At 42.9% G+C, this 14578-nt stretch overlaps 1 protein-coding gene across 1 annotated transcript in view; it reads left to right on the top strand.

The window, feature by feature from the left end:
- Positions 1 to 4326: 4326 nt before the first annotated feature.
- Positions 4327 to 14578, top strand: part of LOC129700930 (zinc finger FYVE domain-containing protein 9-like) — a 113224-nt gene continuing 102972 nt past the window's right edge. Inside the window, exon 1 of the mRNA XM_055641755.1 lies at positions 4327 to 4518. The gene's annotated coding sequence lies outside the window, so the exon portion shown is untranslated. The remainder of the gene's footprint in view (positions 4519 to 14578) is intronic.

Here is a 14578-nt window from a genome sequence, read left to right as displayed (position 1 = left end):
CCTTTAGCCACAAGGGCCACATCTAACTCCCTCATAAATATAGCCAATGAGCTGGCCTCAACTACCTTCCATGTGAAAAATGTTTTTCTCATCTCGGTCCTAAAAGATTTCCCCCCTTATCCTTAAACTGTGACCCCTTGTTCTGGACTTCCCCAACATTGGGAACAATCTTCCTGCATCTAGCCTGTCCAACCCCTTAAGAATTTTGTACGTTTCTATAAGATCCCCCCTCAATCTTCTAAATTCTAGCGAGTACAAGCCGAGTCTACCCAGTCTTTCTTCATATGAAAGTCCTGACATCTCAGGAATCAGTCTGGTGAACCTTCTCTGCACTCCCTCTATGGCAAGAATGTCTTTTCTCAGATTAGGAGACCAAAACTGTACGCAATACTCCAGGTATGGTCTCACCAAGACCCTGTACAACTGCAGTAGAACCTCCCTGCCCCTATACTCAAATTTGTTTTGTTTTGCTTATTTTAGTTTAGGGGTTGTTTTTTTCTTTTTCTTTTTATCTTTTTGTTTTTATATATACAAGTTCTCTTTTAACCATTTAACTATATTTACATAGAGACCGGGAGGTCTATACCCAATGTGTATTTTGACACTGGATTCATACTTGGGTTACATTTGTTGTTAATGTTAGCCTGATCCCTATGTATCAAATATCACTGTTATGTTCATCACTTTTTTTGAAAAATTAATAAAATGATTTACAAAGAAAGAAAGGAAATTTGAGGATGTAAAACTTGTTACTGCAGGAAATGGTTGTAGTGTGCCTGCATTTATGAAAAAGATGTAAGCACAAGAGGGAGAAGGGAATAAAGTGTTAGGAAGCGTTATAAAATGAACAAAGTATTATAACTGTAAAATGTTACAATGCGAAAAAACGGATGATTGCTTCTGCAGGAGGAATGCCAGCATAGGTCAATTGAGCCCTGTGGGCAATTTCTGTATTGTACATTCTATGCAGATCTTCATTACTAGTCATTCATGTTGTAATTTTATTTGTTTTTAATCTTCTGTTTTTTTTGCCAATCTTTAACTGCCCTGCAAGAAGCTTTCTGGTGAAAGTATTCTCACAATCCCATTGGGCAGGAAGTGTCATGGAATAGTGATGCACTTCCAAGATAAATTAATGTGCAACTTGGATGGGGAACTTCAGGTGGCTGTGTTCCTTTATCCCTGCTGTTGTTGGCAGTAAAGGAAAAACATGCATTTTATACTTCACCCATCTGCTTTTAGATTTAAATTATTAGTTTACATTTCTGAATGCCTACAACACACTAATTCATGAACTAGTTAAAAATTGCTAAATGCTGGATAAATCCATCGCTTTGTAATTCTCATAAATTCCTGGATTTATTTGGTTTGAATGTTGTTAACCTCCTAAATTACCATTTTGGCATATATCCAGAATTGTGACATCCTGTTGCATTTCCTTTCTTCGGCTTATCAGCTCATGATGAGTGTTTTATGATGTTGTTGTTGTTGTTATTATTAACTCTCATGCACTGCTGCTGGTATTCATGACAGGGTTATCTGACAGAAAATAAAGATTGTAATACAGGATTAACTTGAACTATCTTAAACTACTGTTTAGAATTGTGTATAAAGCATGGAATGGAACACCCAGTTATGGAATTTGTATTTCTGTAGTACTTTTTACTTGGCAGCGAATCAAGTAATTCTTGTGTATATTTAGACGTACTTCTGTAGAAAATTTTGTACTCCATATGTGCATTGTATAGTTTCATAAAAGGTGAATAATATAGTTTCAGCGTCACTCAAACAAGATAATTGGAATGTTATTATTTTATAGTAAATGTTATTTGTCATTTGCTTTGTATTTCTGTTTCTGTAATTCTCTTTTCTTTCCATGATTTACAAAAAAAGACAAAGTGATGGGGTAATTCAGTGGGTCAGGCAGTATCTCTGGAGAATATAATATGGGTGACATTTCAGGTCAGGACCCTTCTTCAGATTGGTTATGGTAGGAGGAAGAACTGGAAGAGAGGAGGGGCATGGAAAAGCTTATTGGATTCTAGGCATCTGAATGCAAAAACAGGCTGATTTTTCAGTGTGTTAGTAAGTGAAGATCACACAGGGTGTTTCAAATGAAGTTAAGACTCGATCTACACTCCTTGGAAGTAAACAGACATATTGGAACTGCGTATTTATCCAGCATCACATTAATAATCCAGCATCCAACAAATAATATAAAAATAAGTAACAATATTTAGAATGTTACTGAACAGAGTCACTGTAATTTTATGAAAAGGAAATCATGTTTAACATATCAACAGATGTCCTCAAGCACAATCCATCATTCAATTTTTAAGAAATCCTTAAGTGTTGGCATCAGACTTGCTGGGGCCGTTCCCAAGCTCCTGTTAAAGCCCCTGTTTCCTATGGGTTTTTTTTTTTAACTAATTGGGCCATTTAAACTTATTGGGTTTTGAATCCAACTCTCTTTAAACTCACCTGGTTCACTGAAAATGGAAATTAAAACAAAACACTTTATATAAAAAAATAAATTAAAAATAAGTGAATTAAAAGTGATTCGACGACGTAGGAGTAATGTCCAATAGTCCTGCCAGTGTTAAATTATGCCAGTGTGGCACCACCTAATAATGGTGGATTATGTGAGTTTTACCATATAGCATGCTTGGGAATTTGGTGGTGCAGGCTGACAGATTTTCCAGACTATTGCAAATTATTTCTATTTATACCTGAACATTATATCACTTTTATATGTTACACAGTATGATAAGAATTTTTCCAGTTAACAAGGTAGATTGAAATGGAGTGCAGGAACCAGAGCCACAGTGGGTGAAAAAAATGAGCACCAACTGATTGGAAAAGCTGTGTAGGGCCCACTTTTTTGCTGAATTGAAAGACCTTGATGTGTGACATGGGAACCTGGATCCTGTGTGTTGCAGGGACCAGAGGAATTTGTGCCCTGGTCCGTGTGAAGTCATTGTGGAGATGGGGACCTGATAAGTGGAAAGACAACACAGCAGAAATCACATGATGAGCCAGATGTTGAATAATTGGGATTTCTGAAGATGGCTGGATGGAAGATTGAGTTTTACTGTACTTAGATGTTCAGAAGGTTTTTTGATAGCTTACTCAGCAAGGATACAGCACATGGAATTGGGTGAATGTACATAGATCAAGAAGTGGTTAACAGATAAAACAAACAATGGGAAAACGTGCTCTTATTTTTTCCAAAAATAAACTTTATTCAGAATATATATATATAAACAAAAATTGTGTTAAAACACCAAACATTCTCAGTGTCTATACATGCAGCAGTGTCACGCTCAGTAGTGCTTGCACCTATCTCGTTGGGTAAGATGCTCTTTGCATACACCAGCTGCAAGACCACGGTGATCTGACCTCGTCACTTTTCCCATTCTTTCACCTCCAATGCTGTCGAAGGACACAAACAACGCAGCGGTATGAATACTCTAACCAAGCAACCCTTGCTTCCTTTCTCCGTCCCTCCCCACCCTAGCTCTCCAACAAGTTTCAGCAATACAAAATTACTCATTGCATGCCTCATTGTCACCTTCCCCATAGCCAATAATGAACCATTCTACATTTCTTTGAAATTGTCTGCTTTATCTGTATTTTTCACACCTTGCCCTTCCATTCCTCTTCATTGACTCTTGGGTCTCGACCCAAAACATTACCCATTCCTTCTCTCCAGAGATGCTGAGTTACTCCAGCAATTTTTGTCTATCTACGGAATTGATTGTAGACACAAAATGCTGGTGTAACTCAACGGGACAGACAGAATCTCTAGGGAGAAGGAATAAGTGATGTTTTGGGTCGAGACCCTTCTCACTGACTGGTCGTAGAGCTGGAGAGCAGGTTGAATCACAGAGGGGGGGGGGGGGGGGGCAGTGAGGGAGGGTGTTGCAGAACTCTGTTCTGAGAACTGCTTCAAAGTAGGCATACCTTGAGGAGATTTCACAGTGGAGCAGACGAAATGTGTAGGAATGAACTACAGATGCCGGTTTACACTGAAGATGGACACAAAATGATGGAATAACCTCTGTGGAGAGAAGGAACGGGTGATCTTTCGGGTCGGGACCCTTCTTTGGCTGTTCGTATTGCAGGTAAACCGCAGGCCAATAGGATGTGGGAATGCTGCTGCCGACCGGCCATTGCTCGGTGGCGATTGTTCCGCAGATTCCTTCTGGTGGTTTGTCGGAGGCGAGGCGGCGCTGTGGGAGTCGGGGAGTGGGGATTGGCCAGATTAGACGGCGCGGCGGGATTGGCGGTTGGAGGGATTGTGCTCGTATTTTCCAAACGTCAAGCGCGTGATGGATGACTGTTGGGTCGGAGTCGACGGCGGCGCTGCAAACGCTGCGGGTCTCAGGCATTAAGATGCAGAACGAAAAAAAACGGCGATAGCGTGCGGCCGGCCGGCCGGCGACATCTTCGAGTCGTGTTGGAAGCGATGAACCCGTGTCTGGGAATAGTGCTGGCAGTGGCGTGAATGTTTAAACGGTAAGGGTTTAGCTGGCCTGGCTCAGGCCGGCCTTTGTGCGGAATGAGGAGGTGGAGGTAGCGGCGGCGGCCATGGACATGGAGAAACGTCTGCTTGCGGGCATTTGTGAAGAACATACTCCCAAATTGCGAGTAGGCCTAACACGCTGCAATGGAGATATAATCCAGTGTTTCTCCCGTATTAACGCAGCGTTGTGTTTTGGTGGGCGCGGTATCGAGTAAACCACAAAGATGTGTTTTTGTTACCATTTTTAAATTGAAATGTCGTTGACTCAACCGACCGGGTACCGATAAAGCTAAACCAATCATTTTTTCCCCAAGGATGTGATACATGTGGAGTTTGTAACACAGCAGCTGCAAGTGGTCCATTGACCCTTTCAATTAACAAACCAATCTAAATACCATTCCCACGTACGCTTAATAACCGCTCTGAAGAAATGTAGGTTTCGTTGTATTTTCCAAGTACACGTTTGCTGCACATTTTTCTTTCTAAAATGTGCCGCAGCATCGAGGAATAAATGTTCTCATTATTTACCTTTGTATTTCCTTCTGCCAGCGGCAAATAACACTGGAGATGGATATTGCTCGAGCTTTTTTTCGGTCCCAAACATAAAGCGTTTGGTGATTTTATTTTATTATGTGCCTTTACTAAACTGAGATAAGAATTCTCCCATTAGCTTCGCGTATGATTCTAGGAATTAGTTGACTGAAGCTACTTTAAATACAAACTAAACAATGGACTCAAAAACTACAACGCAACGAATGTTTTTGTTAAATTTTATCTTCCGTCCTTAAAATCTCAGACGTATAGTTTGCCAAGATTTTCTCATTTCCGATTTATTACTGGAAAGAAATAGTGGTCGTTTGGAGTAATTTGGTTTATTATCAAAACAGATTGTTTTACTGTGGTAGTTTTGGGACGGTGTGGTGTAAGTAAAATTAATCTGGCTACTTCGTGGGAAGAATATCTTTTAGAGAGACTTTTAATATTAATTTCGCAAGAAGAAAGGTGAAGTTGGAAAAATTGGTTTACAATATTGAAGTTTTTGATCTGAAATAGATTATTTAAAACCGGGGTAAAATACAATTGATTGCTAGAAGAGGAAGATGGGTGCCATACATTTTTTTTTACAATAAGGAATTTTCAACTATTACTTTGTTCTCATGTAGAGACATCACAAAAGTTAATTTTAACTAATTAAGTGCTTTGTAATGTTGGGAAGTGTGGCAACCAAATTGTGCGCAAGCAGGTCACTTACATAATAATTAGATTATCTTTACTAGTGATATGGGTTGAAGAATAAACATTGATTACATTAAATGCAGATATAATGTAATACATATTTACATATCTACCAGCTTCTCTTCAAACAATGCTATGGGATATTTTGTGTCTAACTTTGGGCTGCAAATGGTTTTTGGATTAATTCTTACTATGTCTGTATTTATGACATTGGATTGTAAACCTAGATCATATATTTGAGTTTCTGCAATGGAAAGCGTTTAGGAAATAGCATGTTTACTAAATGAGATTGTTATACCATCTTGCATAAATCAGTGCAATAAATGCAGTTTTTGTTCCATAAAGTTAATTTTGAGCAGTGGAAGTAGGCTGGTGGAATTTTTAAATGTCACCGATGAGCCTTAGCCTATTTTTACTAATAACACTTTGTAATTAGCTTAGTGCAATTAAGTGCAGAAATCCAATTTCAGTGCAGGACCAAATGAGATGAATTAAACAGAAAATGAAAATTCAGTTTTGCCATGAGTGCCTTTGCCAAGAGATCAAACTCCATTTATCTTGAGGTTGCTAATTGAATCTATTATTGGTCCCTTCTATATTATTCAAATACACATAGATTACCATTTGCCTGCAAATTAATGGCACAGCTTCTAGTTCTGGGTGGTCGCTTTTGACCCAACATTGATTTTTCAGTCTGCTATGGTCTAAGGTGTGTTGGTTTCCTTTTGAAATCTTATATTGGTGATGGGGAAGTTATTGCAAGGAGTTCTGAGAGACTATTTAATTGTATTGCCTGTATTGGAGTGCTTGAGTTATTTGGAGAAATTGGACAGGTTTGCTCTGTTTTCCATGTAGTGAAGAGACTGAAAGGAGACATGACGGAAGTACAGGTGCACAACCTTTTATCCGAAGATCCATATAACGAAAACCTCCGAATAGCGGACATTTTTTCAGTCCTTGAAGAAAGGTCCTTGAAAACGTTCACCGAGGGCGGCCCGCAGAGGTGACTCTGGAACCTCCGGTCGGTCCTCGCAGAAAGGGGAACTAAATCCCCATTCATAAAAGAGAAGGTGAGGGTATATTGTGCGGGAGGGTTAATATTTGACAATATGCTGCTGTCTGCCCGCTGAGTTAAAAAGTTCCCACGGTAGACTCACGATACACAGTGTATCGTGAGTCTTGCGTGGGAACTTTTTAACTCAGCGGGCAGGGAGCAGCAGATTGTCGCTCCCTTCAGTTTCACCCCACCTACACCCCTCTGCTTCCCGGACATGTGTGTGACCCCTTCCCTCCCCTCTCCAGCTGCCCGCCCATTGCACCGGCGTGGGGGCTTTGCACTGTCTTCATGTCGGCGATGCCAGCATACAATGCCAGTCACCGGAGACGTCAGGACCAACGGGACACCAGGCCCACTGCAAGCACGGAGATCCCAGAGACCCACAGCCAGCAGCAGCCCAGCCCCGTTCCAACTCCAGAGGAAAACTGCAAACTAGCGGGAGACATCAGGACCACCAGAAGCCGCTCCCCGATGGGCCACTATGGCGACAAGTGGCAGTTCGCCCACAGCCCGAGCTGTGCCCCCTCATCGGGACACCGACCCCCAGGCCCACTGCAAGCACGGAGATCCCAGATCAGCAACTCCAGCCCAGCCCCGCTCCAACTCCAGAGGAACATGCTCCCCGTAGGGGCAGAAGCTGATGGTGTGCAAGGTACGTCTTGTTCTTGGGGTCGCGCAGCTCGGGCTGTGGGCGAACTGCCACTTGTCGCCGTAGCGGCCCATCGGGGAGCGGATTCCTCTGGAGTTGGAGGGGGAGGGGGGTATTGTGCTGTTTTATCGCCCCGTGCTATCCCAGGGACAGGGAGACAGGACGTTCACCGTGGGCAGCCCGCAGAGGTGACAGCGGAACCTCCGGTCGGTCCTCGAAGAAAGGGGAACTAAATCCCCATTCATAAAAGAGAAGGTGGGAGTACATTGCGCGGGAGAGTAGGAATCCCAAGACAAAGTTGAGTGAGCGTTCACCGAAGGCGGCCCGCAGAGGTGACAGCGGAACCTCCGGTCGGTCCTGGTAGAAAGGGGAACTAAATCCCCTTCATAAAAGAGAAGTGGAGGGTATATTGCCTGGGAGGGTATATCGCCTACCTGGAAGAAACCGGACATTTTTTCCAGGATGTCGTCTGCACACCAAAGCTCACGTTTGGCGCCAAACGCACGTCGCCTCTGCTGCACACGGATATAAGAGTGTGAAAATGTCGCCTTAGGGTGACATGAGTGCGAGAGGTGATTCAATGCTGAGGTTACATTTACAAATTCAGGAATTCATTCAACACACTGCATTTCATACAGGCATTTATTCTGCAAGAAAAAACTACATTGAAGACTCAAACTCGCGACTGAGGAACTGCCGGGATCAAGGCGCAAACTCGCGACCTTGCGGATATGAGCCGAGCACTCTACCACTGAGCCAGCCATTAAAATCTACGCAAAAAAATTTCCATTCCGAAGGCCGACAAATTCCGAATTACGAAAAGTGTCTGGTCCCAAGGCTGTCGGATAAAAGGTTGTGCACCTGTATTTAAAATTGCGATAGGGTAATTTATTCATGTCTTCTCGTGGTTGGGATGTAAAACTGGAGAGCAAAGGTTTAAAATGAGAGGGGGCAGGTTCCAGATATCCGGGGGTAAATCATTCGCACTTCTGTTTTCTGGAATGAGCTGCCAATGAGGTGGTGGAGGCAGGCACGTTTAGGCTGTGGGCCAAGGAGCTTTATCATTCAGGTTCGTGACCCAACTCACGGAACTACCTGAATATTTAACTAATTGTGTAAAAATATCATATAAACCATACCTGAAACTTGTCAAGGACAAAACCTGCACATTTTGTTTAAATATGACAAAAACTTCCAATTTTCCGAGTAGTAATTGTCAATCAATGCACGTTTGACATTGAGGTCAGACACAAATTGACCAATCCCGCGCTTTGTTTTATGGTCTTAAAGTTTTATGGTTTTAAGGACTCTGGGATCATGGCTAGGCGCCTCCTCATTACATCAATAGCAAGGTTTCCACGGATAAAAGTAATGCTCACCTTACTGACCATTTTGTTTTTCAATTGATTCATCTTTATAAAGTTATGATGTGAACTGATAAATGATAAATAACAAATGTACAGCTAGGGTCCGGGTTGGAGTCGGGGCTAGGGTTAGGGTCGGTCGGGCTTGCCGGTAGGCCGATGGATGCTGTAGAGGATCGGTCAGGCTGTCGGAAGGCCGGTGAGTGTTGCGAGGGATTGGTCGGGCTGTTGGTAGGCCTGTGAGTGCTGTGAAGTGTCGGTCGGGCAGTTGGTAGGCCGGTGAGTGCTGCGATGGGTCGGTCGGACTGACGGAGCCGGTGCTATGGGGATGCTGATGGCGGCCCGGGCGGCGCGCAAGACAGTGCTGCTCCCCACCATCATCATCACGACGATCCAGAAGGGCTTGCTGGCCGAGGTGGACTCGCTGAGCGACCACAAGTACGGAGCCCGCAGCCGGTCCCAAAGCGGCTCCAGCTCCAGCCGTGGGCAGCTCTGGAAGGAGGGTTAGTATAGGGTTAGGCATTTTCCTCTCAGTGGAAGATGTTTTAGCCTTCCCCTAGCCTAGCACTGCCCCAGTCCCACTATGGCCGTATCCCCCACTCTGCACACTGACAGTCAGTGGGGTTCAGTAAGCGGGAGAACCCAGAAGAACTGCCCTCACCCATTAATTAGGCTGATTCAGGAGCCGGACCTCTGCGGCAGTCTCATTCAAAAAACACACATGCATATTATTTTTATATAATAAAATTATACATAATTAGATATGATTACAGTCATATTCACGTCAGATGGATAGATGACGCTGACGAGTTATGACTTCCTTCTCAATTATATTTTACCAAAATTTCATGTAGTTCCAAGACATGGTCACGAAAGTTGATTTCTGGACACATTTCTGAAGCTCGGTCCACAGCCTAATTAACAACATTTAGGCACCTTGAATGAGCAGGATATAAAGGGATATGGAATTAATGCAGGAAAGTTGTGTTCTTACAAATTGGCAAGATGGTTGGCATAGATGTGGTGAGATGAAGGTTCTGTTTCTATGCTGTACAACGTAATACTCGATCTTGCCATTTGAGTTGACATTAACTGAACCTTTCACGCGTCTTTTTTGTCAAAAAGACAAATATTTTCCTTCTATCTTTGTCTAGCAACACTGCTGATTTATTTTTTCTGCTGTTGAAAACCAAATCTGTGCTTCTATCACACCTGCACTTTTCCAGTTTCCACTCCATGTAAATTGTAGCTTATTGTAAATCACACCATTATCTTGCCCATCCATCAGTCCAGTACCGGTACTTCAATTTTTATAATTGCATCGTTATATTCCTTTATATACTTTTTTCTTATCTCTATAATTATCTCTATAAACTGCTCTAGAAGTAAACTACCTGTAATTTTTCTCCTTACGATTTTTACATTTGCATTGTTATATTCCTGTGTGGACTTTTTCCTTATCTCTATAAACTGCTCTAAAGGTGAACTACCTGTAATTTTTCCCCTTCCCATAAGAACATAAGTAAGATCAAAATGAGAGATTTCCACTAGAGCTGCTTTCACTATGCAACAAGATTATGTGAGATTCTACTTCAATGGCATTTCCCTGCGCTATTCCTATATCCTTTAATTTCTCAAATATATACATTTCTCTTAATTAAATTTTTGAGTGATTACATTTCTGCAGCCCTCCAGGATGGAAATTTCTAAATATTTACTCTGCTTTGAATGAAAGAATTTCTGCTTTTAAAAAGTCATTGTGGAAATCCAAATTGTTAATACATTTAATAACATACCAAAATGCTATATTTCAGTCTACAAAAGTGGTTAGATAATTCATGTCAAAATAGATATGTAATCTAAGGAAATTAATAAGGCGTGAGAAAAGGATGGATTACTCTTTGAAAGGTCAATATTTCACTTTTTGATTTTTAGTGCTTGTTTCTCATAATAGTAGATGGACTGTGATGGTATTTCAGTCTCAGTTACAGAGGGCAACGTCAGGAAATCCTTCAGAGGGGTGAACCCTCGAAAAGTGCCTGGACCTGATGGTATACCCAGTCGTGTTCTTAAAAACCTGTGTGGACCAACTGGCTGGAATTTTTACGGACATTTTCAACCTCTCACGTCTGAGGTCCCCACCTGCTTTAAAAGGGCGTCAATTATACCGTGCCCAAGAAGAGTAAGGTGACGTGCCTCAATAACTATCGACCAGTGGCACTAACGCCTGTGGTGATGAAGTGCTTTGAGAGGTTGATCATGGAGCAAATCAACTCCTACCTCGACAAAAACCTGGACCCACTGCAGTTCGTTTACCGCCACAACAGATCAACGGTGGATGAGATCTCGCTGGCCCTCCACTTTGCCCTGGACCACTTGGACAACAAAAACTCATATGTCAGGCTGTTATTCACTGATTACAGCTCAGCATTTAACACAATCATCACCTCCAAGCTGGTTACCAAACTCGCAGAACTGGGTCTCTGCGCATCCCTCTGCAATTGGATCCTCGACTTCCTCATTCACAGACCACAGTCTGTTCGTATTGGTGGAAATGTGTCAGCCTCGATAACAATCAGCACGGGAGCACATCAAGGCTGTGTGCTCAGCCCCTGCTGTACTCACTCTATACTCATGACTGTGTAGCCAGTCATAGTGCGAACTGCATCATCAAGTTTGCTGACAGCACCACTGTTGTGGGACGTATCACTGATGGTGATGAGTCGGAGTGATGAAGCTGAATTTTAGTAAAGAATATAAGAAGATATTAAATTGGTTTCTGGGCTAGCTTACAGCTTATATTTAGTCTCAAATTAGGCTTGCCTCAGGTTGCAGGGGTGTGTGAGATAACATTGTCTCCCAAGTGAAGGAGCTAGAGAGATATCTTCACAGGGAGATGCCATAAACCAATGTTTATGGGGAGGAGGCGATAAAGGAAGAGAGAAATAAACAGTCACATCTTTGTAAACAAATAACCTATGTTTATGAGGGACCAAATGACAGAGGAAGCAGCGACCAGAGCAAGGGTGGTCTATTTGGAGATAAAACAAATGGACAATGTTTTTAGTATATCTTGTACCATGTAAAAAAAAAGGTTTGATGTGATGCATTCTGTGGAAACCTTTTCCAGTACTTCTGACCATGACTAATGTCTGTGGAATGTGATAAGGGGACAAAAAACCTATTTAAAGCAATGTAATTCTGTTGTTCAGGGGAGGTGACTGAGCACAGTCAAGTGTCTGTGTTAGTCACTTGACTGGCGTTCTCCCTCCCTTCCATCGGCCGATGTTAAGTAAAGTTTTGAACTGGTCTACCAAACCGTTTGTGTGGTGTCTGTTTATTAAGAAGCGAACCTGGTTTAGTAGTTAAGATAAGTAGCTTTTTCAGGAGTATAGAAGAGAGATTGAGCGACTGTCCATATGGTGCCAGCATAATAACCTGGCCCTCAACACCAGCAAAACTAAGGAACTGATTGTGGACTTTGGTTATTAAACTTGGCTCGGACAAAACTCTGAACATTAATAACCCATTATCTGTTATTTGCACTTTATCAGTTTATTTATCCATGTGTGTATATATTTATACAATGGTATATGGACACACTGATCTGTTTTGTAGTTAATGCCTACTATGTTCTGTTGTGCTGAAGCAAAGCAAGAATTTCATTGTCTTATCGGGGACACATGACAATAAACTCTCTTGAACTTGAACTGTAGTAAGAAACCTGCAGTAGAACTGTGATGACTAGTTTTATTTTTTTAATATTGTTTTGATTTAGTCTTGGGGTTGGTAAAGTCACTGTTTTAAAGGATGTAAGTGAAGAACAGTTTTTAACTGCGCTGTGTGCGAATTAGTACAATTTAACCTCTATCAGCTGTTAAGTGGCAAGTCATGTATAATCAGAAATGTTCTAAGTCCTGTTTATTGGCTCGCCTGTTATATTGGATATCAGGTACACAGATAAAGGTTTGAACATCACTCTAGACCATGTTTGCACAGACAACTTATCAGTATTTTGTGTAAGAAGGAACCGCAGATGCTGGTTCAAACTGAAGATATTCACAAAAAGCTGGAGTAACTCAGAAGGACAGGGGGCACCTCTGGAGAGAAGGAATGAGTGACGTTTCGGGTCGAGACCCTTCTTCAGACTGGTTAGGGATAATGGAAACGAGAGTTATAGACGGTGATGCGGAGAGATAAAGAACAATGAAAGAAATATGCAAAAAAAGTAAAGATGATAAAGGAACAGGCCATTGCAAGCTGTTTGTACGGTGAAAATGAGAAGCTAGTGCGACTTGGGTGGGGGAGGGAGAGAGAGAGAGAGGGAATGCCAGGGCTACTTGAAGTGAGAGAAATCAATATTCATACCACTGGGCTGTAAGCTGCCCAAGTGAAATACGAGATGCTATTCCTCCAATTTGCATTTAGCCTCACTCTGACAATGGAGGAGACCGAGGACAGCAAGGTCTGTGTCGGAATGGGAAGGAGAATTAAAGTGTCTGGCAAGCTGAGCAAAGTTGTTCTGCGAAATGATCGCCCAGTCTGTGTTTGGTCTCGCCGATATATAAGACTACACATCTTGAACAATGGATACAGTAGATGAGGTTGGAGGAGGTGCAAGTGAACCTCTGCCTAACCTGAAAGGACTGTTGTGGTCCCTGGACAGAGTCGAGGGACGAGGGATAGCGACAGGTGTTGCATCTTCTGTGGTTGTATGGGAAGGTAACTGGGGAGGGGGTGGATTGGGTGGGAAGGAATGAGTTAATCAGGGAGTTGCGGAGGGGAACGGTCTCTGCGGAAGGCGGAAAGGGGGTGGAGATGGGAAGATGTGGCCAGAGGAGGTGGAAATTTTGGAGGATCATGTGTTGTATGCGACGGCTGATGGGGTGGAAGGTAAGGACTAGGGAGACTCTGTCTTATGTGACAAGGCAGATGGGGAGCAAGGGCGGAGCTGTGGGTACCGAGGAGACACGAGTGAGGGCCTCATCTATGTTCCCTAAAGAATGAGGACATCTCGGATGTTCTAGTATGGAACATCTCATCTTGGGCGCAGATGTGGTGTAGATGGAGAAATTGGGAGTAGGGAAAAGAGTCTTTGCAGGAAGCAGGGTGGGAAGAAATGTAGTTGTGGGAGTCAGTGGGTTTGTAATAGACTTCAATCAATAGTCTTTTTTGTGATAGAGACTGAGAGATCAAGAAACGGGAGGGGGGTGTCGGAGATGGTCCAAGCAAATTTGAGTGCTGGGAGAAAATTGGTGGCGAAGTTGATGAAGTCCATGAGTTCTGCGTGGGTGCAGGAGGTAGCACCGATGCAGTCATCAATGTAACGGAGATAGAGTTCGGGGATAGGGCCAGTGTACGCCTGGAATAGGGTTTGCTCAAGAGTCAAGAGAGTCAAGAGTCAATTTAATTGTCATTTGGACCCCTGGGGGTCCAAACGAAATGCTGTTTCTGCAGCCATACATTACACACAAATAGACCCCAGACACAACATAATTACATTTAACATAAACATCCATCACATAACTGTGATGGAAGGCCAAAAAAACTTATCTCTCCACTGCACTCTCCCCCCCCGTTGTCACAGTCAAAGTCAAAGCCCCCGGCTGGCGATGGCGATTGTCCCGCGGCCATTGAAGCCACGCCGGGTGGTGCGAGGTCGCACACTGGGTCTTGATGTTGGAGCCCCCGGTGTGTGCTCGCAAAGTCCCGCAGCCATTCCAGCCGAGCGGGGCAATGGTGTTAGG

Source organism: Leucoraja erinacea, chromosome 10 (assembly GCF_028641065.1).
Source record: "Leucoraja erinacea ecotype New England chromosome 10, Leri_hhj_1, whole genome shotgun sequence".
NCBI lineage: Eukaryota > Metazoa > Chordata > Chondrichthyes > Rajiformes > Rajidae > Leucoraja > Leucoraja erinaceus.
Note: the sequence above shows the minus strand (reverse complement) of the source record. Positions and strands in the feature narration are given on the sequence as shown.